The 25,743-nt window shown below is 44.0% G+C and overlaps 1 protein-coding gene across 2 annotated transcripts in view; it reads left to right on the forward strand.

The window, feature by feature from the left end:
* The window catches only part of LPAR1 (lysophosphatidic acid receptor 1), a 294,717-nt gene that overhangs the window by 103,689 nt on the left and 165,285 nt on the right, over window positions 1–25,743 (forward strand). The window contains exon 2 of one of the 2 annotated variants that reach the window (XM_069630905.1): window positions 16,879–16,919. The exons of the other annotated variant lie outside the window; for it this stretch is intronic. The gene's annotated coding sequence lies outside the window, so the exon portion shown is untranslated. The remainder of the gene's footprint in view (window positions 1–16,878; window positions 16,920–25,743) is intronic. 2 annotated transcript variants of the gene reach the window in all.

Genomic DNA, 25,743 nt, shown 5'->3' on the forward strand with positions numbered 1-25,743 from the left:
CTGAAAGCTCCTCACCATGGTATGGGAGCTCTGCAGAATTGCTGCGTAAAAGGGTATTGGGCTAGGACGGCTGTTTTGCACGTTCATTTTCTGGGACCCCACGACGTGCAGTCTCCTGGAATATTTTCCAGGGGATGGTGGGCCAGTCTCCCCATCTTTGTCCCCATTGGCTTGAGGGACTCTCTCATGGGTGGGCTTGCTTGTGCCTCTCAGTATCTCCGCAGTGTTTTCTGTCTTGCTGCGTGTGGACACGGCTTCTTGCTACTTTTGTCATGGAGCTTTGGTGTCTGATACCCATAGCGGCAAATTGATGTATCCAGTTTATCTTCTGCTTGAGGCTGTACCTGGAGGTCGGAAATCGAGAGAAAGACACTGGCAAGTATATCATAAAGGAAGTAAGGCTGGAGATCATAACGTTCTGCAAACAAACATGCTGACACAATTGGTGATGCAGGGCATTGAGCCTTCTCTTCAGTGCCACCAGGTTTAGGACTGGCACTGGGCTCCTCCATAGACTTTCCACCCTTAGCAGAACAGGGCTCTCATCTCCTCTTGTCAAGGCCATGTACTGACCTTGTCACACTGGTCAGGGGACCTGCAGGACTGCACCAAGAACTACTTAAAAGTATTATTTGGCTCATCCTTGACTATTGTGGGCTGTGATCGAGGCTTGAAGGTGATACCTAAAGCAAATTCATACAAAATGAACACAGGGACATCATTTGGGGGTCACCAGGGGTCGCAGCTGCTACCCCTGGGGTCTCACTGGCTATGCCTGTGGTCTCCCTTGCTACCCCTAAAAAAAAAAAAGAAGAAAAATATATATATATTTTTTAATGGAAGTTCTTGGGCTGTGGCCCGCACCATGTTGCTCTTTGTTTCTGGAGTGGCTGGCTTTCTTGTTCATGCTTCCTAATAAAATACACTGCGGGTTAAACAAGTGTAACTTTGAGCGGTGACCCTAAATATGTAAGAATAGGAATAACAAATAATTTGTCTTTCTGGAATTCTATACAATAATTGCTAGACTCATTAAAGGTTTATTTAAGGCAAACTTCAGGGGGTGAGTCACTGATTTAGTCTGTTAACACCTCAAATTCACAATGCAGACAAAAACATCCAAAAAGCATTTAGAGGAGAATAAACATCAATTTCCGGACTATGTATTTAGCTTTTCGCAAGTTGCAGTTATAGCATTTTTTTTTCTGCCATTGTCTCGATCACGATCATTACAAGACATTCCCTCTTGGTGTTCCTTCTGACTTTGAGACCATTCAGACAGTTAATTACTCATTTTACTATAGCCAGTAAGATAGCTATAGCTGGTAATATAGCTCAGTGGGTTGAGTGATCGCTGCTGAGATGTGTGTGATCTGCAGATTGCAAGTTCGAATCCCGGTAAGGCCAACTCAGCCTTTCATCCTTCTGAGGTCAATAAATTAGTAATTCTAATTGTTCTTTTATAATCTGCTTAAAACCAGCAAGTGATCTCTAAGCGTGGAATTGGGATTCAAACCTGTGTTGCACTGCGTTGTCTTGCTTTCAAGACACACGTTTCCCCTGAGCTATCCTTCCTCCCTTTCCAACACAGGTTGGGTGATATTGTATGTATATTTGTTCTATATTAAGCACCTAAGCGCTATACAATAACATTATCATTTGGCCTTGGACATCTGCTTGCATTAACAGTAATTTGGGCCTATACCCACTGATATTAATGATACATATGGTGATCCATTCTTGTATGACATGTATATCACATTAGTGATATCGTAACCATATATTTTGTAGTCTACTTAGGAACAATGCTATGTGATGCCACTTGCTGTTTTGTCAAGGGGTGAAAGGTCGTGTTCCATCGCTTCCTGTGATGTTACTTCGGGGTGGGGTCAAATGGCATCACTCGATGTGATGTCATCAGAGGTCAAGGGTGGTGTGATGTCGCTTTTGATGCCCTTGGCATTTTGGTCACATTTATTACCACTGAAAGTAGATGACCAAAAATGAATATGGACATAAATGGACTAAAGGTTCCACAAATCACTGGTCTCAAAATGATCCATGTGGATAGAGGAAAGTGGACTCTCTCAAGGTAGTGCTGATTTGTTCTAGGTATTCTACCTATTCACAACCAGGTGGAGTGTCTGTGAAAATCAAGAGTTCTTGGTAAGGCAGGCATTACCAACTGGTAGAGACCTGGATTCCAAGCCCCCGAATCGACTTTGCGCCACTACGCCGAACTGCCACAGCATCTATTGCCCTCTGTTTCTCCCCACAGTCCCTCCCCCAAAAGCACCATCCACAGCCATATCATTCATTGCTCTCCTCATTGGTTGCCTATGAAAATGGAGGAGGAACCCTGTAGTTCCCTTCATCATTTCCATCTTGGTGGTCATCATGACTGGTTTGTTTCATGTGTACATGCAAAACAGTCTGTGCTGTCTGCATGCAAAAAAGCCCTGTTCGCACCCCAGATGCTATTGTGGTGTGCAAATAACTTTAGTGCACTGCCATGAAGTCCCTTTCCCTCATTGGACTTGGCAGGCCTTTAATATGTACCACAATGATTATTTGTGGGGCTTTTGCACATCCGCCATTGTTTGCATATTCCATGTGCCTCTCTGTGTCCCTTCATCCATCTACATAGAGATCAGACTCTATTAACTGAATGGTGTTAACGGAATTCCCAGAATATTTAAAGTGGACGTTTGCCAGGCATGTTTTATCTTTCCTTACTTTTCTTTTTTTCACGTGTTTAATGTCTTTTTGCTGCAAGTGGGAAGCCGTTTTTGTAATTGTATTTTTGTTTAAAAAAATGAATTGGGTCAAAATATTCCAGTTGATACCTTTTGTGTGCAATAGCACCGGGAGCATGCCAAATGGGATTATCAAAAACGGATCGAACAGACTCAAAGAATATGTCAAAATACTACTTTATTATCAGTTCAATAAAGTAGGGAAATCTGGCGAACAAATAGATTGCAGCTCACACACTCTCGACTCATTTCTATTACACAAAAGGCTTCATACCTCGATGTGCATCAGCTATGATGTCATCCTACGTGACAAACAGTAAAAACATATCCGGCGGAGGGATTGGTTAACGGAACATACGTACCTACCTATATTCCATACAAGTGTTAGTATCATCATTGGCTGCCCTGTATCTGGTAGGCACGCCTTGGCTAACCTCGAACTATGTATAATATTGATAATATCATAATAGCAACGGATAGGCCCGTGCAACAATGTATAGTTCACCATTACCATCAGAGTCCCTCATGATTGGTTAACAATCTCCTCCAACCTTGGGCATTTGGCACGTTAGCATCACGTAAGCAACGTAATCCAGGTGCAGGGGAACATCATCCGACAACTGACTTCCTTACCTAATTAGCCTTCCATCTCTCATCAGTTAGGTCCTAAGCCAAGGGTTCTTCTCTGTAGTTGACCTTGCTGAAAGTTCTCTTACTCTGAACTGTAAAAAGGGAGTGAAGGTACATTGCTATTTTTGTCCAGAGCTTTTTGAATAGGCCTTTTCTTTTGGTCTTGCACCACGTGTGAGGAGACAATGATTTTGTCCATTCTGTCCTTTTATCTAGTGCGATTTGATTCAATTATATTGGGTTCCACTACTCTTTTCGGCCTCTGGAAACTTGGTTGCTCTGTCTTGCGTGTGCTTTCTGCATCGTTGATTGTTCAATACTTGGCACTCAAAATGATACTCCTTTACTTAATCTAAGAGAAATATGTTTTACGCACATGGCTTACCCTCTTCGACTCCTCATGCCCTGCAGTTGCTTTTTGCTGCAGCATCATTGTTCCTGAGTCAAACAGATATCCTTTTGTTCTAAACAAATCTGTATTCCAGTGCCTTTCAGCGCTGCAGGTTTGGTTTTTCTCTTTGAGGCTTCTCACTTACTATTATACGAAGTCAACGTCCATCTTCTCAACATGGCTGCTTTATCCGTATTGTATTTCATACGTTTCGCAAGCTTCTGCATTGTCTCATCTACCTTGCGTTTCTGTATATATATACATATCTACTGCATCTCTTCTCGCTTATCTTCTATTGTGTATATGGTTTTCTTTATGGTCAATTCCTTGCAACAAAGAAAATAATGTTCTGGCGGCCTCATCTTTAGCCTTGATTCCATTTATCAAACTTTTTGAAACATTAAACGAGTCTGTAAATGATCAAAATGCTTTACTGCATAATCTATTAAACAAAGTCTCATCATTGGAAGAAAATAACACTCATCTAATGACTAGAGTGGAACGTGAAGCGGAGATCTCCTTTCAATGGCAAAACCGACTAGGAGACCTCGCAATGAAGGACCACACAGATAAAAACGACCAAATGGATGCGATCCTAGAAATAATGAAGTGGTGTCGGCACTCTCGCCCCCGGAACAATATGGAATTTGAAGGTCCATTGAAAGAGAGACGTCCTCACCGCGCAGAGAGATCAAACACCATCTCAAGAAGAAATGAAGATCAAGGCGGACCAAATAACATTCCTAATTCCAGTACCGCCTTGGACAAGAGTCCTGGCACACCGCAACTCGACAACGCGAACATCGAATTTGTTGTGTCGTTGGATCCACAAGTGGCACCCCCTTTGGGTGATCAGCTTGACCGTATTCATTCGAATAAAGTACAATCGAATATAGACGCATTACCACAAAACTCCAACCTGTCTGCGGATGTTGTGGAAGAAGTTCAAACTACACAAAACCCTCCTGTACCACTCTCAAAAGGACCTGTAAACACCTTTGACATTTCTCACTGGAGCCGCAAAACTTTGTTCCCTCGATTCCATCCAAATCTTGTGCAAAATCCACAAAAACCGCTGCCAACAATCTGATAGTAAATAAGCGGCAAACTAAAACGAGCAATGCTCGAACAAAAACGAAACAGTTTGTGAGAAATCTTTCGACACCACAAAAGCTGGGACTTTTCTCTCGCAATCCATTAAATGTCCATCAGGGTGAGCGAGATGGTGCTCTTTCAAGAAATATTGTGTCGAAAGAAATCTCTAAAATAAAAGCAACCGAACCATCAAATCCAAATAAAAGACGAAGATGCGAATCTGATTCTGGTTCAAAGAATTCCGATCTAAGTGTCACTGACTTATGCGATCTTTCGATATACTCAGACAAATCGGTCGAATTGATGCAATCAGAACAGGCAGTCGAAACCTCTCGCCCTGTTCTAATTCCTCCCCAAGGTCCGGGAAAAACTCATCAGGCGTTCAGATCCAAAAATGGTGAAACAAAGAAGACCCCTACGCGTGCAAATGCCAGCACCTCTGGTGCAGCCTCACAATCCCAAAATCGAGAACACGAAAAGGTTGTTGCACAACATCAAAAAAAATTATCCACTACAAAGCTGAATCCCAGGATGACAGCTGCACAATGGGAAAAGCAAAAGCAACGTCATCCAATAGTAATTGCACCTGTGAAATCTGTACAGGAACAAAAACTCTGGAGATTAAGACTAGAGAATATTTTCTCAGACTCAAACGAGGTCAACCTAAACCGTAGAAATGTGATGCGATTACTACATAATTTTCCATCTTTAAGAACGATAACGTCCGATGATATAACCATTGTGGAATACATCAATGAGGACTCTCTGGATATGGTCTATCTGCATATCACCTCTCAGGCAGTTGAAAATGCCTTGCTTGCAGCAAAAGACGAGCTACTGTCGTATGGCTTCGATTTGACATTAGAAGCCAACCCACAAAGAGAAAGAAGAGGCAATGATGTGCCTCACGATCGAGAGCAAACTCACGAACAACGCCGTGAAGTTTTACGACAACAATTTAATATCAGACAGAGATCAGTCGGACATCAAAATGCCGTCTCCAATCGTGCCTCACAGAATTATTCGAACAGGACTTAGCTATCGCAAAACATTAAGGACGATGTGAATGTCCTTCTATCATGGAACACCAGAGGCTTTCGTCATTTGTTCGAAAATTTTGAACCATCTTTGGAAAAATGTTTTGCACTATGCCTCCAGGAAACTTGGTTGAGGGAGTCGCCGCACAGAGACGGGTATTCCATCGTTCTAAATCCAGCTGGTAAAAACCAGTTTGGTCGACCATTCTCTGGGCTCCTGACCATGATAAATAACGCCTCCGGATGGGAGATTCTGCATTCTTTTTCTCCAAATTTGTTCGTCCAGGGAACAATTCTTCAAAACAGTTGTAGACCAAGTGTAACACTCAAGCATCTTTTGCTCATTAACATCTATTGGAACACAGCAATGATTTCCTCATGTCATTTTATTCAATCGATAACAAAACTGATTGATGATTCCATGGAATTGCTGTCCGATCTACAAGTACTAGTATGCGGTGACTTGAACTTTTCGTGGTTTGATGATGCCCTGAAAACGATTGAATTTAAGCAGCAACCACAAACCTCGTGTAGAGGTGATCAATTTCAGTCAGCAATGAATGCTAGGAATTGTTATATGCTCAACGGTCATACAAAGGAGATTGTCCCCCAAACATTACATGGCAGCGTGATGGAAATGGAACCATTATTGACTATGTTTGGGCATCAAACACCATGTCTCATGACATCGTCCAGTTGTCGGTCTTGAAATCAAAATTGAGCGATCATTATCCGCTCGAATTAACTCTAAGGGCATTTTCATCACGAAATGACGAGCTTTTCATTCAGCCGATTGAAGTAAATCAAAGAGGAAATCGACTAAAAATAAACACGAAGCAATTGAGAAATCTAAATGAAATGATGTCCTCCTGAAGAAATAGCTCCACATGACAAATTAAATTACACTGCCTTGTTGGTAGACTATCAAATAAAATTTAATCATTCAAACAGCTGTTCATATTTAAAAAAATATGAATTTAGTCCATTGGTATCTCTAAAAAAAAAACAACTGCAACGTGAATTGAGGAAATTAAAGAAAAACTTAGATCCCAATGCTATGGTGCAAATGAAACATCTAAAGGTGAAGTACCGAAATTGGTTGAAATGTTTCAAAACAATGAGAGATCAAGAACGAGGAGAACGTATCCTGAAGATCATCATCTGTCATCAGACAAAGGACCTATGGAACATCATAAACCACAAAGCAATATTCCATCAAGCAAAGATGCATCATGGTATTTCCAAGGCCAGTTGGGAAATATATTTTGCCAAGGTCTTTGGAACTGCGGTAAATCGGCCCATAGACGAAAGGTGTGAAGTGGTCCAGTCTTGGGATGTAATCGAAACAAGAGAGGACATATCATCTGCAATTAAAAGGTTAAACTCTCGAGCGGCTGGCCCTGATGGCCTTTCCAATGTCACTCTAAAAGCCAACAATGAGCATTGGACAACCTTTATTTACCATTTATTCCGAGCGATAGCTATCACAAAACTAATCCCTGAAACTTGGAATTCGGCCATCATAGTTCCTATTTTTAAAAAGGGTTGCCGAGACGATCCGGCGAACTATCGCCCAATTGCTCTCTTAGATATCTTGGGTAAGATATTTGCGTCCTTCTTACAACAGAAGCTGGCAAAGTGGGCTATCAGCTCAGGACACTCTGATATAAGACAGTCAGGTTTTACAAAGGGCGTGGGAACTGAGGTAAATCTAACCATACTGAACCTATTGAAATTAACAGCACTTCAACAAGGCAAAAACCTGTATATTGCATTCATTGACATGAAACAAGCGTTTGATTCTCTGGACCGCACAAAATTGTGGAAAAAACTGATTACCTGGTCGTGTCCGCTTGATTTATTGTACCCCATTATGGCCCTCCATAATGAAACCTCAATCCGAGTGCGAATCAATGAGGCTGGTGAACTCACTGAGAAAATAAGTACGAACAAGGGAGTAAAACAGGGATGCCCCCTTGCTGCCTTACTATTTAAATTATTCATAGCTGATATATCTGAAGCATTCTCTCAAACTCGATGCTTCCCTCCAAACATCGACAGTAACAGTATCAGTTGGACAATTTATGCAGACGATATTGTCCTAATGGACGCAACCCCAATTGGCCTTCAGAGACTCTTATTAGCCCTTGAAAAATATCTGAGTGACAACTCGCTACAAATTAATGTGGAGAAAACCAAGATCATGGCGATTGGAAATTCCTCCAAAAGACAAATTAAAAACTTCAGATGGAAACTCGATGCATTACAGCTACAACTTGTACCATCTGTTCGGTATCTAGGCATCATTTTTAACACCTCAATCAGAGAACATGATTGGATGTCTGATCTCAAACAACGTATGTTGATCTTCGCGCTACAAGGGGCTAAGCTTCATGCTGAATATGGGAAATTTACTCTAAAACCAGTACTAACCTTCTATATTCAAAAGGTGATCCCTTCAATCACCTTTGGAGCCGAGGCCGGCTGGAATCTTGACTATCATCTGTGGCCGACCCTTGAAGGCCTATTTTGGAGACGCATCCTTAAGCTTCCAAAGGGCACCTCAATGATTTCTATAAGACATGAACTTGGAATCGAATCAATGTACAACATAGTTGTCTGGAAATCGCTGGCCTTGTTACGGAAAATGTCAATGACAGATCAGGCTCCGGCTTATCAAATCTTTGCAAATGCAACCAAACAGCAATCTTGCAGTATCATGTTATCATGGTGCAGCGATTTAAAAAAGATTCTAGACTCTGCAGATATAAAGTGGGAAACACTAATAGCAACCCCCCAACTCGCGAAACAGAAACTAAGAAAGTGGAACTGGATCCAAAACTTAGAACATAGAAATCTTCTGTCTTCATCGATCGACTTAGGGCCATTAATAAACCGTCTAGATCAATTACCTAGATATCTCCAAAAATGTCCATCAAGAAAACATCGCAATCAATTTATGAGACTACGGTTGAACGTTATTACAACTAAGGAGATCCAATGGCGACGAAGAGCTACCACTACTAATATCGAGAATAACCTCTGTAGGTTCTGTGGAAACTCAGTTGAATCAGTAAAACATCTGATCATTGAGTGCCCCAACATATCACAGCAACGAACTCGCTACCTTGGGCTTTTTGCCCCAGCTGATGAAGATATGGACAGATGGTGGTTTTGGATCCTTTCTGGATCAAATGTTTCACTCACATGTGCAGTATGTGAGTTTGTGGAAAACATTTTGACTGAGGACATGCTTTAACCGGAAAGATGTTGGCAATATGTTGGCAATATTCATTTATTCATTTATTCATTTACTCATCTATTCTCCTATTCATGCGAATTCATGGAACGTGCTGTTTCGCTTTGGTTGTATGGTTGCTTTTACTTCCTGTTTTGTTGTATATTTATGTGAAAATTGGATTTCTTAAATTGTTACAATTAAAATAAAAAATAAAAAATCTACTGCATCTCTTCTCGCTTATCTTCTATTGTGTATATGGTTTTCTTTATTTTCACATCTGTGTTTTCTTCATCACGTTAGTCACATCTTCATTCTTTCGAAATCCGTATATCGTTTCAGTGCGTCCACGTATCTTCTCTTCATAATGAAACTTTGCACCTGTCTGACTTCACATTTCATTCTTCTATGTTCAGTGGTGTCTGCAGACTTCCTTCTACCACGCCAGTTTCAGGATATGTTTGATACGGTTGTCTCAGTGCATAACTTCTCTCATACCTTCAATGCGCTATTGGGATAATACCAGTTGTCATGCACAGTGCTTTCTTGCTGTTCATCCAGTATGACAGAGGTGAGGGGTTGGGCTCTGTAGATGACGTGTACATCTGCTTCTCTACATTCGGATGTTAGGATTTTATTCATATATAAGGTCTCCCAGCAGCTCATGTGCATAGCATGGTAGAAGCTGATCTGCAGTTTCATGTATGAAGATGGTTCATGTTCCAGTACTTCCCATACAGTATGCTCATCCAGATCAAGCACATATGGTGCATTGATGGTTGGGTGTTCAAAACTGGTTAGGTTGTGGATGATCTCTTACTGATTGTTAGTGCCGCGTGTTTATTTTAAGTTATGTTATGTTGATTTATACTGTGCACAGCTATCGCCAAAGAACAACTCAAACCCAAAATGCAACTTAAAACGTGTGCTGGTGACGAGCAGTCACTCCGACGATTATCTGTTTTTCTTCTCTGGAAATACGTTGGTGAAAACCCGATTCGTGTCTGTCTGCAGTGGCGTGTGAATGGTGATGTTGGAGTTTGGCATGGAAGAGTTGCGTTTCAATGCTGTATTGGAGAGAAAACGCCAGTCGCCTTCTTCCCGGAAGCCACTACAGTGACCTACCAAGCCCACACTGCCAGGCGGCTCCCACCTATTTCAATTAAGGAGCAACACTGCTGTCTTGCGTTCACATGCCTTCATGCCTCTATGCCTGTAGAGTTTCACCTTCCGCACCTTTGCAACCTGAGCTCATCCTATGCCTACTAAAAGACTACGCTCTGGCAACCAGACCCTTCCTAGCAAGATTTCCTCCAAACATGCAGGCTGAGACCATAGTGCAGGGAGTCTGAAAACCGTTGCACAGGAATTCAATACCCGCATGCCTAATAAACTTGAGACAACAACTCGGCCCACATGTTCTCTAAGGCCCATATTGGCGTAAGCCTCCATGCCCGAGGAAGATATGCGACTGCTTTTCAAGGAGCTTTGGCTCATTTTCTCTGAATGTGTTACAAAAACCCGATCTGAGATAAAAATATCATTTATTGGCGGTCACTCTGCTTTCTTCACCACAGCCCCCCACGCACCCTCAACCTGAACCTTCTCCCCCCTTTTGGGGCGTTCTTGCACAATAAAGCTTTCCAAAAGTCGCTTACTATCTGGAAAAGTGCGTTAACTCCTGCAAGTTAAGCAGTTGGATGATGAAGATGCGGCCTTTTGTTACATTGTGGTTCCGATCTTGAAGCCTTGTTGTTTTAAATAGAGCTCTGTTAACAAGTCCCAAATGTTCTGCCCATCGTTGCAGCAGACGCAACTTGTAACGTTGTCTCCTCTCTCACAAACGCTGACATAATCTGAAAGCCAAGCATTTAAACTGTGTCAGCACTTTGGAGGAAGCAACTGCTCAGTCCTGAAATGTTTGCTCCCTGAATGGAAGAAACCATATCCCGTCTCCCAGAGAGCTGCCTTAGCGGCTTCCCGAAAGATCGGCTGAAAGCTTCTTATTTTGACTGACAATGTGTAGAATGGGATGCCCCTCAGCACCAAGTACAAAGAGTTTTTTTAAAAGCAGAAAGTTAAACTGACCCTGCAGTATTTCTGTAGGTGCACTAGTGAATCTCTTCATGTAAGTAGCCTCTGGCACCTTTCAGTGGTAGGCAACCCGCAGCTCCCTAGATATTCTGGCCTACAACTCCCATGAGCTTTGTTGTTGTAGTAGTCCATGGCCGGGGATCATTGGGAGCCATAGGCCTAAACCTCTGGCATGAAGACCTGATGTAGACATGCTCTTTCATGGAAAAGCAGTATTGTAAGAAGCGAGGGGCCACATGGACTCTCTGTATCCTTCCACTTCTCAGAAGACTGTAAAAGTTGGTCACCATTTTGATATTTACACGCATAATATATGATGTAAGGCCTGGCATAGCAAAAAGAATGGCTGCTGTTCTCTGCTGCAAGCCAGTGATGTAAACTGAGTGATGGCCTCTGCAGTGCAGCATAGCACTTCAGTACAGCCAGAATGTGAAGGGAGCTGTGCAGGAGGCCATCCGGTATAACCACTTTCCGCAAACTGCCCAGTATTAGACGTTGGCATTGCATTTTGCACCGTTAGATGGCACTGAACATACTTGACCAGACTGTACAAGAGTGCACTTAATCGGGTAGGGCTTCCCTTATAATGTTATGGCATAGGAGCACAGCATAGATCATGGCACCTGTAACAGTGACATGCTACCTATTGGCAAGGCGAATAATCGATTGCTTGTGCCATTGTCATGGGTATCATTTTTGTGGTGGGACAAGGGTATTTGCCGCCCCCCAACTTTTGTAGCACTCCATTTTGTTTCACTAATTTGGCATGGGCTGCTTTCATTCAGATGTCCTAACCCCCGAACCCCCAACATTTTCAGCAAGGTTACTCCACTGGCCATTGTCATTTTTCAGTTCCTGTTTCTGAAGCAAAGCTGCTCCATAGCAGGTGTGGCTGGATGGATTCTATGAAAAGGTGAAGTTGGCAAAACCTGGTCATCACCAACTGCTTTTTTAGTTCAAAATGAGTTCAGTACCAGACTAAAACGCACTCCCTGCTTCCATAACATGTTTATTTTTTTCCTAAATATTTGTAAGCAAAAATGTGATCCAGTATCTATATTTTTGCTATCAACGAGGAGTGCCATCCTCAATGGTTTTAGTCAACGAAAACTATTTTAGCGTCGAAATGTGCCCGATTTTAATGCTTCTCTTGTGGTTGATGAAGGACAGAAGTAAGTGGATAGCGTCTCATTCTAGAAGCGCAAGCAAAAATGGAACAGGAGTGGGTGGGTAGAAAAGAGCAGAGATACCCGATTGAAGAGGGGCAAGGGGAAGGAGCTTTGGGAGGGGTGGTCTGGTGGTCTGGTGCTCTGTCCTGCATCTTGCTGGTTTGTGAAGAGATGTCCTGTCTTGCTTGAGCGATGATGAATGTAGGAAGCAGATTGTGATGGCGCATTGTAGTGTGATGCTGTGTTAAAGATCAGGGTTGCTTCTGCTGGGTCTCAGTTGGAAGCTGTAGGAAACCAGATACAGGGGGAGCTGCCACCACCATCCAGTCTCAGGCACCAACTGACGACATACATGGAAAAACTCTCCCTAAATTAAAGGCCATTGGTAAGTTTTTTTCCAAAAGATAGGAGTTTATTTTTTGGTCTAAATTCTTGGTTGTGGCGCGTGGTCTCCCAATAGCGTTATTGTCCCATTCACAACGTAGGAAGCTTGATTTTGTCCGCAGATGAGAAGTTCTGCCAGGCCTTTCAAGATTGCCTCTTGTTCTGCCTATTTATGCCACGGCAGGTTCATTTCGTTTACCAGCATTAACTTCTTATTTCCAATGGTATCACAAAGTTTTCTTGCAAATCTTTTACTAAGAATTAGTTTTGCAATTCACGTGTGCCTTCATGGTTAATTCTTCAAAGAGAAGGACTGAGCTCTCGACAATATAAGTCGCAGAGTTGGGGGCTACCTTTCAGGCTCCCGAGTATTTGTGCCAGTGTCGCAAAATACATCCGGCCCTGCTCCGACTCTTCCCCTGGCAAATTAATTTCAGAAATACATCCACCACGGCACGAACCTCCTCCGCCCAACCCACCCCCGCTCCCCCTGCAGTACCTGCCCCTGCAGTTTGCTTTGCTTTTAGCATTTTGCACATGCCACAGACCTATCTAAACGACCGAATGTGTCATTGGCAACTCTCCCCAGGCACTGTAATGCTGTGAAATAACAGTATGTCTGCCTTTTCCTGCAAGAGTGCTCTAAAGGCAGTGCTATACTCAGTGATGACTGGTGAATTGTTCAATTGGAGGGGCGTAAATACTTCCTACAAACATGCAGGAGGGACCCTAAACTAATCAAAGGGAGGATTGTGGGGATTCTTCCCCCATGAAATCTTTTTCAATAGTGGGTGAAAATGTTGCATTATACAGTGCAGCAAAATGATAGGAAATTAATTGCTTGTCATGAGGGAGAATTTATTTCACAGGTGGAGACTTTGTTATGGAGGGGGGGTTATTCCCTGACCATGGCAGTGATGAGGGATGGGGGGAGGTTCAGAGTTCGCTCAGGGAAGCGCTGTGGGTCTCTTTTTAAAGCTGTGTAAGTGAGCAGAGAGGGCGTTTTGACGTAAAAAGGCAAGTCTTTTCTTTCCTGGTCCACATGGCTACAGTTTACCCAAAATGAACATCTTAACGGAGAACACGTGTGAAACATGACCTCTGCTGAGGAAGTGCCCTGGGGTGAAGGGAGCTGGAAACTCTCCGTTTGGTGCTTTTGCTAGATAAAATGCTAGACTAGAAATGAGCAGATGCGGGATGGTCTGGTCTGGCCCTCCTTCTTTCGCAGAACAAATGTACGCATTCGCTCTCTGAAAGGCCGATAAACGTTGCTGGTCAATTCCTTGTTTTTGTTCTTCCAAGAGAAACGTTTGCATAAGTGTTAGGGGCTCAAAGGTTTCTCCGCCGTGCCCGGCTTCTTGAACTTCGAAGTGAAGCTGTGGGGGTTGCTGAATGCCACATTGTGACGTAGGAACATCTGGAAAAGGTTAGTCACGTTCCAAAACAGACGGAATGTTGTAAACTGCTTTTTAGCCGGCCTGCAGCGCAGGCCTCATGGAAACCTCGGCAGCGCCATTTCTCTGGAAACCCGCATGGGCACTGCAAAGACTATTTTGCACGTCGAATTTTGGAGTGGCAGCTGAACCAGGCATGCAAGCTCTGACCTTTCCTTTCATGGCTACCAGAACGTATTTGGATGAGTATGTTGTTCTGTCCTGCTGCGTGTTTTGTGGCACAGGGCACTGCCCTCCCTCGTTACCGAGAAGCTACGTGGCACATGCTGAATATCTTCTGGGCGAACTGTAACCAAAACACATTTCTGGGCGATTGTAACCCTCTCACAGCTTTGCGACAGCTCTAATCTATGCTCGCAACATTGATGTTTGGGTCAAAGGAAGTTTTCTCGCCAGTGCTTGGGTCGGCATTTTTAAATATAAGTGTTAGGAAATGCTGAGATAATTTATGGTGTTCATTCCCCATCCAATATTCTTTTTATTTTAAAGACAAAAGGAAAACTCTGGTCCTTGCATTCCTTGTGCAGCAGGAGGCTGGGGCCACCCAGGAATTCTTCCCAAAGCAGATTGAATCACTGTTCTGATCCAAGTGAACTGCAAAGGGGAGGAATTCTCTTTGCATACTTTTTAGGCTTGGACACTTGAAGCAGTTTGTCGAAGGCCTTTGGTGTCAGTCAGCTGCTCTGTGATGGATAAGGAGTGCATAATGGCCAGGCTCTGGTAATGTGCTGGCCACTTGCAGAAGCTAATATAAATGTGTAAATCGGAGGGACAATTGTCGCTGGTTGCTTTGGAAAGCTTTTTTGCATGCTACTTGATTCTTTGTTGTTGTTTTTTTCCAATTGTGTGCTGCATTATAGTGTGGTTAATATAATAAGCCCCCCGAACCATAATACAGCTCCTCTGTGATGCAGAGCATGTTTGCTAAATTGTGTGTTCTTGGCTGGCATTTTAGAATGATAGGATGCACCCGACAACGCTGTTAGACGTGTGTGTGTCCGCTCTGTGGAAATGTTTTCAGTGAGTGTTTGACTTATCTGTGACAATTTTCAGCTGCAACAAGAATGATTCAGTGTAGTGATCAAATCACTGCATTCTATTATAGAAGAAAGAGATTGCTGCGTGCAGTTTAAGGGTCAGACGTGGCATGCAATGGTACATATGAATTATTGCGCTATTTATTATACTGCACGAATCACCACCGTAGTGGTCTCAAAGCACCTATCCCTTTCAGAGTTTTAAGGGCATATTTTGTGCCTTCCCCAGGATTACAAGTTCTTGCTCACCATAGTAAACATAGCTCTGCATTATATTTTAGGCAAATCTTTTTTCATTTATAGATTTTTTTCAATTTCTTTTTAGTTGGAGTAATTCAGTGGGACACGTGTCCCTTGGGCATGAGGCAACCCTTTGGGCGCGATTCATGGCCCTTCAAGTCACTTTAGTTTCACTCCAGCATTGTAATCCTCTCAGGGAAAACTATTTCTCTAGAACTCCTTCTCTGGTAATAGTCTCATCAATGGTCGTGATCGTCTCACTAGAAATGCATTTAATTCGACTGTCGATTTCACTTCACCAATACTTGACACACGGTGCACCACTAGCCATCGGCTAGTGTTCGACTCTTGGAGAGTAAGAAAGGGTGTGCTGTGTGTATGTACAGAACTGAGGTGGCAAATTACATTGTTATGGCTGGCTAATAGCTTGCAACTTTTATGCATCCTGTTAGTTGGCAGCTAAACATTGCAGGCGGGTTCCTTCCTTGAAAAGGTTTCTGGGCGTTGGCTTCATCATCCACAACACTAGTCATCGTTCCAGATCACTGGTAGTGGACACCTTGACTAGCTTAAGTGTCAAAGGCAGCAAAGTCTTTGCAGCAGCTCAAGACAAGATGGCCACAACATTCGGTTAGTTCTCTCTAACTCTGAAAGTCTTCCATACTAACTCAGTGATTTACCACTGCTCCTTTTTATAGGTATATTTATGTATTGGCTTGCGTGCAAGGCACTGTGACCAGTGGTCGAAGTGTACGAAAAGAAGTAGTGGAACTGTTTACTACTGGCCTGCACCGCTCCCCACAGACCCCATCACCGCACCCCTTCCCATGCACAATAAAAATTCCAAAACACATATGCCTGCTCTTTTAAGGAAACGTCCTGTGCAGTGCACTGAAAAGGCAACTTTCAACTTCTTCCTACACTTTTATTTTAAAACGAAACTGTTCAGGAACAGTTTCTTTTTAAAATAAAAGTATACGAACGGTAAAACATAATTAAAAGAACTAGAGGAGCACCTCTCCCGCCCACTTCGACCACTGACTGTGACCCATAGGCATCTAAATGCACTATCCAACATATCGACATGTAAGGCCAAGAAGGTTATAATAGAAATGTTTGATCTGCTTTCGAAAGGCTAGCAGATAAATCATGCGCGTTCCATCTAGAGACAGAGAAAACTCCATTGCTAACTTACATGAATAAACAAGGCCGGCCCTGGCCCCTGCTTAATGCCTGTTTATGCCGGGGGATTTGGAACAATAAACGTGTACTTGATCTAAGTGAGCTTATAAGAGTATATATTTGCTTGTGATTTTCATGTACCAAGGCCAATTGTCATATTGTGTTTTTTAGGCTCTCATGAGAAGTTTCAATATAACCCTGGCATTGATTTGGTGAGTAGTGTAGCTTTCACTTATTGGGCATTATGTATGTGTTAATGATTGTGGTGATTATGTGCACTGCAGTATTCTGTAAGACCTGAAGCATTTAACAGCATAGTTTGGAGGTCCCACATTAAGTGCATTGCAGTAGTCTAACTTGGCTCTTTCTACTGCTCTGGCAAGCGCTGGATAGCAGTGGGCAAAGTTGTCTCAACAAAGTTCAGTGATAATTGATGGAGCGGACTACTGAATTGATCTGTTGAACCATAGTGTTGAACCATAGTGTTGAACACTATGTTGAAACATAGTGTGGTCGAGTATGGCACCACAAGTTCTAACCTTTTTTTGTATGTGTATGAAGCAGCCTGAACGAGTGCTATACAGAATAAAGTTAATTGAACAAGTATGTTTTGAGCTTTTCCTGAACGGGGGCTAGAAGGGTGAAGCACAGATGAGTGGTAGATTTTTCCAAATGGTGGCAGCCAATACTGGGAAGCTGGAGCCACCAAATCTTTTACAGCAGAATCTTGGGATGATGAGGCAGTGGCTGTGAGTGGATTGCAGGGGTCTGGCAGGAGTGTGTCCGAGTCTCTCAGCGGGGTACGAAGGTGCATTGTTTGACAGACAACTATGGGTGATTGAAAGAATTTTAAATGTAATTCTTTCCGGATAGGGAGCCAGTGGACAGATCTTCTAGCTTCAGAAATGTGGTCATGCGTACCCCAGTCACGTCCAGCGCAGAGCATGTTGCTTTGTATTAACTTGGAGCCTGTTTAGTTTTTTTTTGGTAGTGCCACAGTGCATTGCAGTGGACCAATTTAGAACCGATAAGGGTGCAGGTAACAGTGGGGCGATTGTCAGAGGAGGGGGAATGGTCTGCTTGTGTGTGTATGACCTTGTGGCGTAGGCTGCTGTGGAAGCGATGTGGATGATTTGGCGAGACATATTGAGTGTAGCGTCTAGGTGGATGCCAAGTGTTTTTAGATGATGTGACCGGGATCTTGTGGGTTTTGATGTTGTAGAAGTGGAAGGTTGTGTCGAGTATTGCGAGGCGTGCCGACGAGAAGCTCGGTTTTCTCTTCATTGAGGCAGAGACTGCGCGAGGCCATCCAGGCTTGGATCATTTCATAAATGGAATTCACGTTGATGGAAGCCTACACATGGACACCAGAGAAGGGATTAATGGTTTGGGTATCATATGCACAGTTTGAGAAGGAGATTCCAAGGGAATCAAGGTGGTCAAATAGAGGCTTAGTGTAGCCATTGTAGAGGGCAGGTTAGACACAATAACCTTGTTAAAATATTCATTAAGATGTTATGGTACAGAGTGTCAAAGGGTGCATACACATACAAAAGCATATGTAGAACCATCTCCCCATTATCAATAATGTTAAGTAGGGAGTGTTTGATTACCACAAGAGCCAGTTCAGTACGTTTGGCTGTTCTAAACCCTGACTGACAATCGCCAAAATGATGACTTGTAGTGACGGGTAAACTACCTTTAAAGGCATGTTTGTAATTGGAAGGTCGCTAGACGAGGAATTGGTGTTCAGATTCTGTTTCTTTATGATGGGATCTTCTATTTCTCAATGGAACATTCTATCTGGACAATCGATTAAAGACATCCCAGCCACAACTGTGTCTCTTCCTTGGGTAATGAGTCAAACCCTCCTACCGTTTCCCACTGGACCTTACATCGGGAGTAATCATAACCTGTTGTGTCTCAACCTCTCGCTCCCTCTCTTTTAGAGTGGATTGTCTAATGTGTTCTTTGTTCTCTTTGCTAACTTCCCTTTAATGTGCAGTCTTCCACCTGTTAGAAAAGCACCAAGGATTGTCTTTTCAGAGCTACTTATGAAACTTGCTGTAGCCATTGAGTTGCCGAATCCGCTGTTCGTGCATGCATGGCGAGGGCCACCACATGCATCTGGCTGCATGCATGTAGTGATGATAACCCAGCAAGGCTAGGTTTCAAGGTGTCCTGATATTGATCGGAATTTTTGTCTTCCTTGAGAATCTTTTTAAAAGGCATTTAGGTGGAGATATTGGATGGAAGGATGTTTGGCAGGGAATGTCGCCCTCCCTCTTCAGTCCATGTTACTGTTGGCTCCCCTCAAAACCTTTTGGCAGGTGCCCCATCTTCGTATATAGTGAAGAGGTGCTGCGTTTTATCGCTGTCACTGGGGTGCTGCAGGCTTGGCGTGCTGGCTGACTCTCTGGGCTTCTGTCCACCTTAACGTCCTGTGTGTCTGTTTCCAGGTTTGTATTTATATTGTAAGCAGCCTGCAGACATTCAGAAAGTTTTAGTGATGGTTTCCAAGCAGTTCCTACTCATTAGCCTTTTCCATAACCCCATGCTTTGTCCATTTACTTGCTTCTCAGTGGACTCTTCGTTGGTCATCATTCCTTTGCAGTCCCGTCTGCTTTCATTGTAGCACAATGCCATTGCATAACTACTGCTGTCTTTACAGGCCTCACTGTCTGAACACGTTGATACGAAAGCTATTATTTGCCTCATCTCCAAGGCCCAACTTTGCTCCTAAACACTGCTCCTTATGTCCTTAAAGTACACACCAGGGGGTAAAGTCAACGCACAGACTAGCCTTCCAGAACACCCGAGAAGCGGGAGGATAGCTCAGGGGCAACATGCTCCCCTTGGAAGCAAGACGACACAGAGCAACACAGGTTCGATCCCCAGGTCCGCACTTAGAAACCTCTGGTTATTAAGCTCGTTATAGATAAGCAATCGTATCATATCAAGCGCATTCTCTTTGCAAAGAACTAAGATCGTCTTTTGTTCAAGTCTTTTCTTGCTGATATGTTTTCGAATTTGGTGCAATATTTTTCTTTCTTTAGTGTCTGGAAACCTTGGGGTGCAGTGTATTCTTTGTCAAAATTGTGTTTTTCTGTCATTCAGTTACACGTTCTGCTCAATTAACCTACCTTCCCCGATGCTGTTGGTGGCCATTTAACACATGTAATCCATGTTTAATTTGATCGAATGCAATTATGGTCTAGCAGTGCAGTTTGCTTTGTGGTTCGTCTCCTTGTTTCCTTCACGATCAAGAAAAGAAAGTTCACTTGTGCTGCTCCTTTGCCTCCGACTACTCTCCTTGTCTTCACTTTTTGAATATAATACCTTCCATTTACAGGACATAGAAACCTTTTTAAAATCATAAAATCGGGCTATGCCCAAACCCTCACAATCTTGCAGTACGGTGTCCCCCCAGAAGGGCAAACATAGAAACCGGTCTAGGATACCCCTGCCTCCTTGTGGTTTAGTCGTTAGTAAAAAGGGTTTCCCCTTTACGAGCCTTTCTTGCAGTACTCCTTTTTAAAATGTATTGTTAATTTATAACATGCTTAATACCAGCGAGTGATTTCTATGCGCGGGATTCGAACCTGTGTTGCCCCACAGTGTCTTGTTTCCAAGACAAACACGTTGCCCCTGAGCTATCTTTCCTCCCCTAAGATACATGATCATGTTCCAACGATCCAATATGCAAATATCTGTTGTAAGGCGCCTGCCCTCAGAATTGTCCAGTCTACTGAGTGTTTCTCTGTAAGTGTTTCTGTTCGAAGGACCAGGCCCATAAAACAATGCATGTATGCACAAGCATTGCTCCAATTTGTGGTGGAGTCTTTTGTACCTTTTTGAAGTTAGTTTTCCTGGTACCCCACACATCCTAGTAATCAACCCATGGCTGATGCTCCTCGAGCACTTAGTTATTTTTAGTGCGATCTTCTAATAAGAATGTGGCGTGCCTGGCAGTAAGACTTACTATCCATTTTTGTCAGCTTTCCAACTTAAGTTAAATATGTTGAAAACTAGTGATCTTATGGTGGTCCCTGCATTCATGAATAGGTGAGTAATGAGGGGACTGTGCCATCTTTAGATTATCATTAGAAGAATGTGCTCTTGGCAAACTGGCTAAATGCACACACGTGCACCCCAGGCCTTGCAGAGTCTTAAAAATACCACTAGTCCTGCAGGGCGAGTTTCTTAATTTACATACTCCACCCAAGATTAATAGGTGACAAAATATTTACCTCTGGTTTCTATAAAGCGTTGCTGATCACCAAAAGCATACTTCATATTCGGGCAATGCTGCCACTCAAAGGCTAGCCATGCACAGTGAAACCTTTATTTGCCATTTACTGCCAACCAAGTTTGTTTTCATTAAATGTTCAAAGAAAAGTTTCAATCATCCCCAAACTCGCCCTGCAAATGATACTCGCCCTTCAAAAAATCTCCTCGCCCATTCAAGTGAGCTAGTAGATTTTGCAAGCCCTGTACCCTATAAATGAACACACACATTTGTCCCAAATATGAACACATATGCACCAAATATATAAACGCACACACAATCCTTTCACATTCTAGCCATGCAATCACAATCTGATGAACAGATCTCTCATGGGTTTCCCAGAAGTACAGCACTGTATTGATCTCGTATGTGTGTATTTGTAATTTATAGGTTCCCTATGATCTTTGCCTACTCCCTCTATTCTCCTGCCTGCATTGTCCCATTAGCTGCTGTTTCACTGCACTCACCCTTTACCTCTTTACCTGCTGCTCCCTTCTTGCTCCAGCTTCAGCTCCCTCTTTGTTTGCTCCCTCTGTTCCCCCGCTGTCTGTTCTCCCAGCTGTGTGCTCTCTCCCCGTTCTCCCGGCTGTCTGCTCTCTCCCCGTTCTCCCGGCTGTCTGCTCTCTCCCCGTTCTCCCGGCTGTCTGCTCTCTCCCCGTTCTCCCGGCTGTCTGCTCTCTCCCCGTTCTCCCGGCTGTCTGCTCTCTCCCCGTTCTCCCGGCTGTCTGCTCTCTCCCCCCATTCTCCCGGCTGTCTGCTCTCTCCCCGTTCTCCCGGCTGTCTGCTCTCTCCCCGTTCTCCCGGCTGTCTGCTCTCTCCCCGCTCTCCCGGCTGTCTGCTCTCTCCCCGCTCTCCCGGCTGTCTGCTCTCTCCCCGCTCTCCCGGCTGTCTGCTCTCTCCCCGCTCTCCCGGCTGTCTGCTCTCTCCCCGCTCTCCCGGCTGTCTGCTCTCTCCCCGCTCTCCCGGCTGTCTGCTCTCTCCCCGCTCTCCCGGCTGTCTGCTCTCTCCCCGCTCTCCCGGCTGTCTGCTCTCTCCCCGCTCTCCCGGCTGTCTGCTCTCTCCCCGCTCTCCCGGCTGTCTGCTCTCTCCCCGCTCTCCCGGCTGTCTGCTCTCTCCCCGCTCTCCCGGCTGTCTGCTCTCTCCCCGCTCTCCCGGCTGTCTGCTCTCTCCCCGCTCTCCCGGCTGTCTGCTCTCTCCCCGCTCTCCCGGCTGTCTGCTCTCTCCCCGCTCTCCCGGCTGTCTGCTCTCTCCCCGCTCTCCCGGCTGTCTGCTCTCTCCCCGCTCTCCCGGCTGTCTGCTCTCTCCCCGCTCTCCCGGCTGTCTGCTCTCTCCCCGCTCTCCCGGCTGTCTGCTCTCTCCCCGCTCTCCCGGCTGTCTGCTCTCTCCCCGCTCTCCCGGCTGTCTGCTCTCTCCCCGCTCTCCCGGCTGTCTGCTCTCTCCCCGCTCTCCCGGCTGTCTGCTCTCTCCCCGCTCTCCCGGCTGTCTGTTCTCTGCACAGAGAGAAGAGGCAGATACTCGGACAGGGAGTCCAAGAGATATGCAGCTGACTGTGCGGTTTACTGAACAATCCACACCAACAACTCCTGGAAATTCAGCACCATCCAAGCCTCATTACTAAAATACAGGACTACCATTAACATTTCAGCTTATAGCCAAACTTGGAGTCTCTTTGAAAATCCAGTGGCAGATGCCTAATATGACGCTTGTTGGTTGATTAGGCATTGGGAAATGAGGGAGGCAAAGTAACCTATTTGCAACCTGTGCCAAGGGACCAAGAGATTGAATTTGATTAAAGCTGGCCTGTGATAAATCATTTGTACCAAACTGAAACCTCCTTGTCGATGTGACAGAGATCACTGTGTAAACCCATCAAACATTGAAATAATTCACATTGTTGGATCATATTTGGATTAAACACAAATAGTATCACATTTCATTCGGGCTTGCTTCAAGTAACAAATATATCTACATCTTCAGTCCCCTACCTGTCTTTGTTGGGCGTAAGCTGAGCTTCGTTTGCCTTCACACCCCATCAGAAGACAGGTGGACTGCCTGTGGAACTTCAGTGCCTGAGCATTGTGTTTGAAGTGAAAGGAAGTGACTAAACATTCCAATGTGAAAGAACAGCTTCCAGAAAGAAACAAATGCACTTTCGCCAGCAAAGCAAGTTTGTTGCATGCTAGCAATCGGGAGAGGCTTTTCAGTTCCTTGGAGCTGAAAACTAACCTGATTCTCTACGAATGACAACAAAGTTTCAGTTTATATACCCAGTTAGACAATTTACATATTCAGACATTTTTTGTTACAAAGTCCTCCTGCAACCCTCAATTGGCTATCTCTAATACACAATAATTGAATCCCCTTGGCTCTGAAACCCCAGTGAATGCATTCACATAGTACAACCCCTTTTGACATGTGATGTTCCATATTCAGTAATGACTTACTCCACATAATACCTTTATCATTCATGAATATCTCAGTTTATTATTCAGACCATGTGACTGAAACCCATTAACTCAAATGGTGATTGTGCAAGGTTTTCCATAAACACTTGCCTTTGAAGCAGCAGTAAAAATCCTTATCCTCCCAGATGATCCAGGCGTCCCATACCAGTTTCATGCATTCTTTCCTGTAATCCTATTTGCAACTGCCATCTGAAGTCATACAGCCTTCTGCATATATGCTGCTAATTTCCCTGAATGCCCATAAACCATCAGCTCTCAATTGAACTCTCCATGTAACCAGACCTTTCTAGTAATCAAAAAACAAGCCTTTGTGCTCCCAGGAAAATTACACTTTGTATTTAAGAACCTAATCCAGCCATAAAAACTGAACAAATTTGCTTTCTATTCCGTTCTCACCTTCAGTCCTTTGCGATGTTATCACAACTGCCCTTATGCGGTTGGCATTCTACCCCCTTCCATGACCTAGGTCATCCAGCTCTCCAAGCCATGCAAAAAAATATTGCTGCAAATCTAGGGGCTCTGCAGCCTACTATGACTTCCAAGTAGGTAAAACTTGCATTCTGCGATGTCTTCGTGTTCCCACAATGAACTCCATATTTCCCAACGCCCTAAATGTCTGCATCTAAACCATTGTTGAATTCCCACATGTTAGTTCCCCCGTCAATGAACTCCTCTCTCGTGCATAAAAGCTCCCCACTAAATACTTCTCAGCGCTACAAATTGTACATTGCACAATACATTGTATCCATGCTACTGCTACTCATGTTGCTGCTACTGTGACTCTAAAATGTGTCCAACTGAAACGCAAAGTAACACTCATTTCATTTATTCTAACTACATTGAACATATTTAGTTGCACCATTGCCTCTAACCAGCCGCACCATGGCCTAGTACAATGTAGTGAGAACCTCTGTCCCATGTTGGGACCTAAAATCCCAAAAGAAGTGAGTGCTCAGTGCGTTTGTTACTTTGAGACACCTGACCGTCGGGGTGAGAGCCAAGCGCTGCATTGTTTCCTGGGATAAGTTGGCAAATAATTTGCCGTAGTCAACTTTGTTTGGCATTGCAAGGCTATATTATGCAATTGTAGGCTACATCCTACTATGTCGAGTCACTATGCCTTGGCATACATTTGGGGTACATACTTTGTAGTTAGTTGGTTGGAGCATCCCATATAACTGTCCTCTAACACCTAAGTTTCTCTACAACAGCTCCTTTCAGCCTTACTTGGTGGCATATAAAAGCAATGCACCGTGCACTAGCAACTTGTGTAGCCATCCTCGTACCGAACTGAAGCCATGCACATTGCAATTGCATGATTACTATGTTGACCATTAACAGTAAGGGACATTCTGTTATTCTGCATGCAGTGTTACGTTAATGCCCATTTTCAAAGCATACATTTACCCCAATATTTACCATTCTGCAAAGCCTAATGTCATTCTTTATGCAATATCGATGCCAGTCATTTCAAAACCCAGAACCATCCAAGCTGGCAGCGCACCTAAACTGTCTAAAGTGCTACAAGCAGCAGTCCCTTGTATGAGAAAAACCTGAAACTCCATGTTGCAGCAAAGCTGCATGCGTGGTAGAAAGCAAGGATGGGCTATAGCACCACTCTTTTTGTTATTCTCAAACAGAAAGAGCTCTGCATATCGCTAGCAGACAACTAACAACAGATAAGTGGACACACCTTATAAGCACCTTTGCTCCCTAGAAGTGGAATCAAAACAAAATATGAAAAAGCGAAAGAAAAGAAAAGGAACAAATACATTGTAAATTGACTGCAGGAGACTAAATACTATGGGCCTCATTAGGACCCTGGCGGTCCTGTAATGAACGGCGCCGGTACAGGACCGGCACCGTTCATTACGGGCTGCCCTATTACGAGGACTGCTGCGGGACCCGTTAAGGAACGGCTGGTAAAACCAGGTGTCCTTAGAGGGTCCTGCGAGCAGCCCAGGATGCTAACAATGGGCCCGTCATTAACGGGCCCGTTGTTAGCATCCTCCCCATTCCCATTGAGCCCTATGGGAATGGGGATTCATTTTTACCGGGTCCCAGAAAAGGGCAATTATCAGGTCCGCCGAGGTCGGCATGACCCAGTTATTGCCCTTTTCTGGGACCTGGTAAAAAATCATTAACAGCGGCAGCCGTGCCCTTAATAAGGCCAGGGTCGTAATGAGGCCCCTTTATGCCAGATTCTCAAAAATAACATTTGCAAATCTGTGATGTACCACAAATACGCCAGAAATAGTTGTGCCTTATTCACAAAAGTGTGCA

The sequence above is a fragment of the Ambystoma mexicanum genome, chromosome 6q (genome assembly GCF_040938575.1).
Source record: "Ambystoma mexicanum isolate Mex_15411 chromosome 6q, UKY_AmexF1_1, whole genome shotgun sequence".
NCBI classification, from domain to species: Eukaryota; Metazoa; Chordata; class Amphibia; order Caudata; family Ambystomatidae; genus Ambystoma; species Ambystoma mexicanum.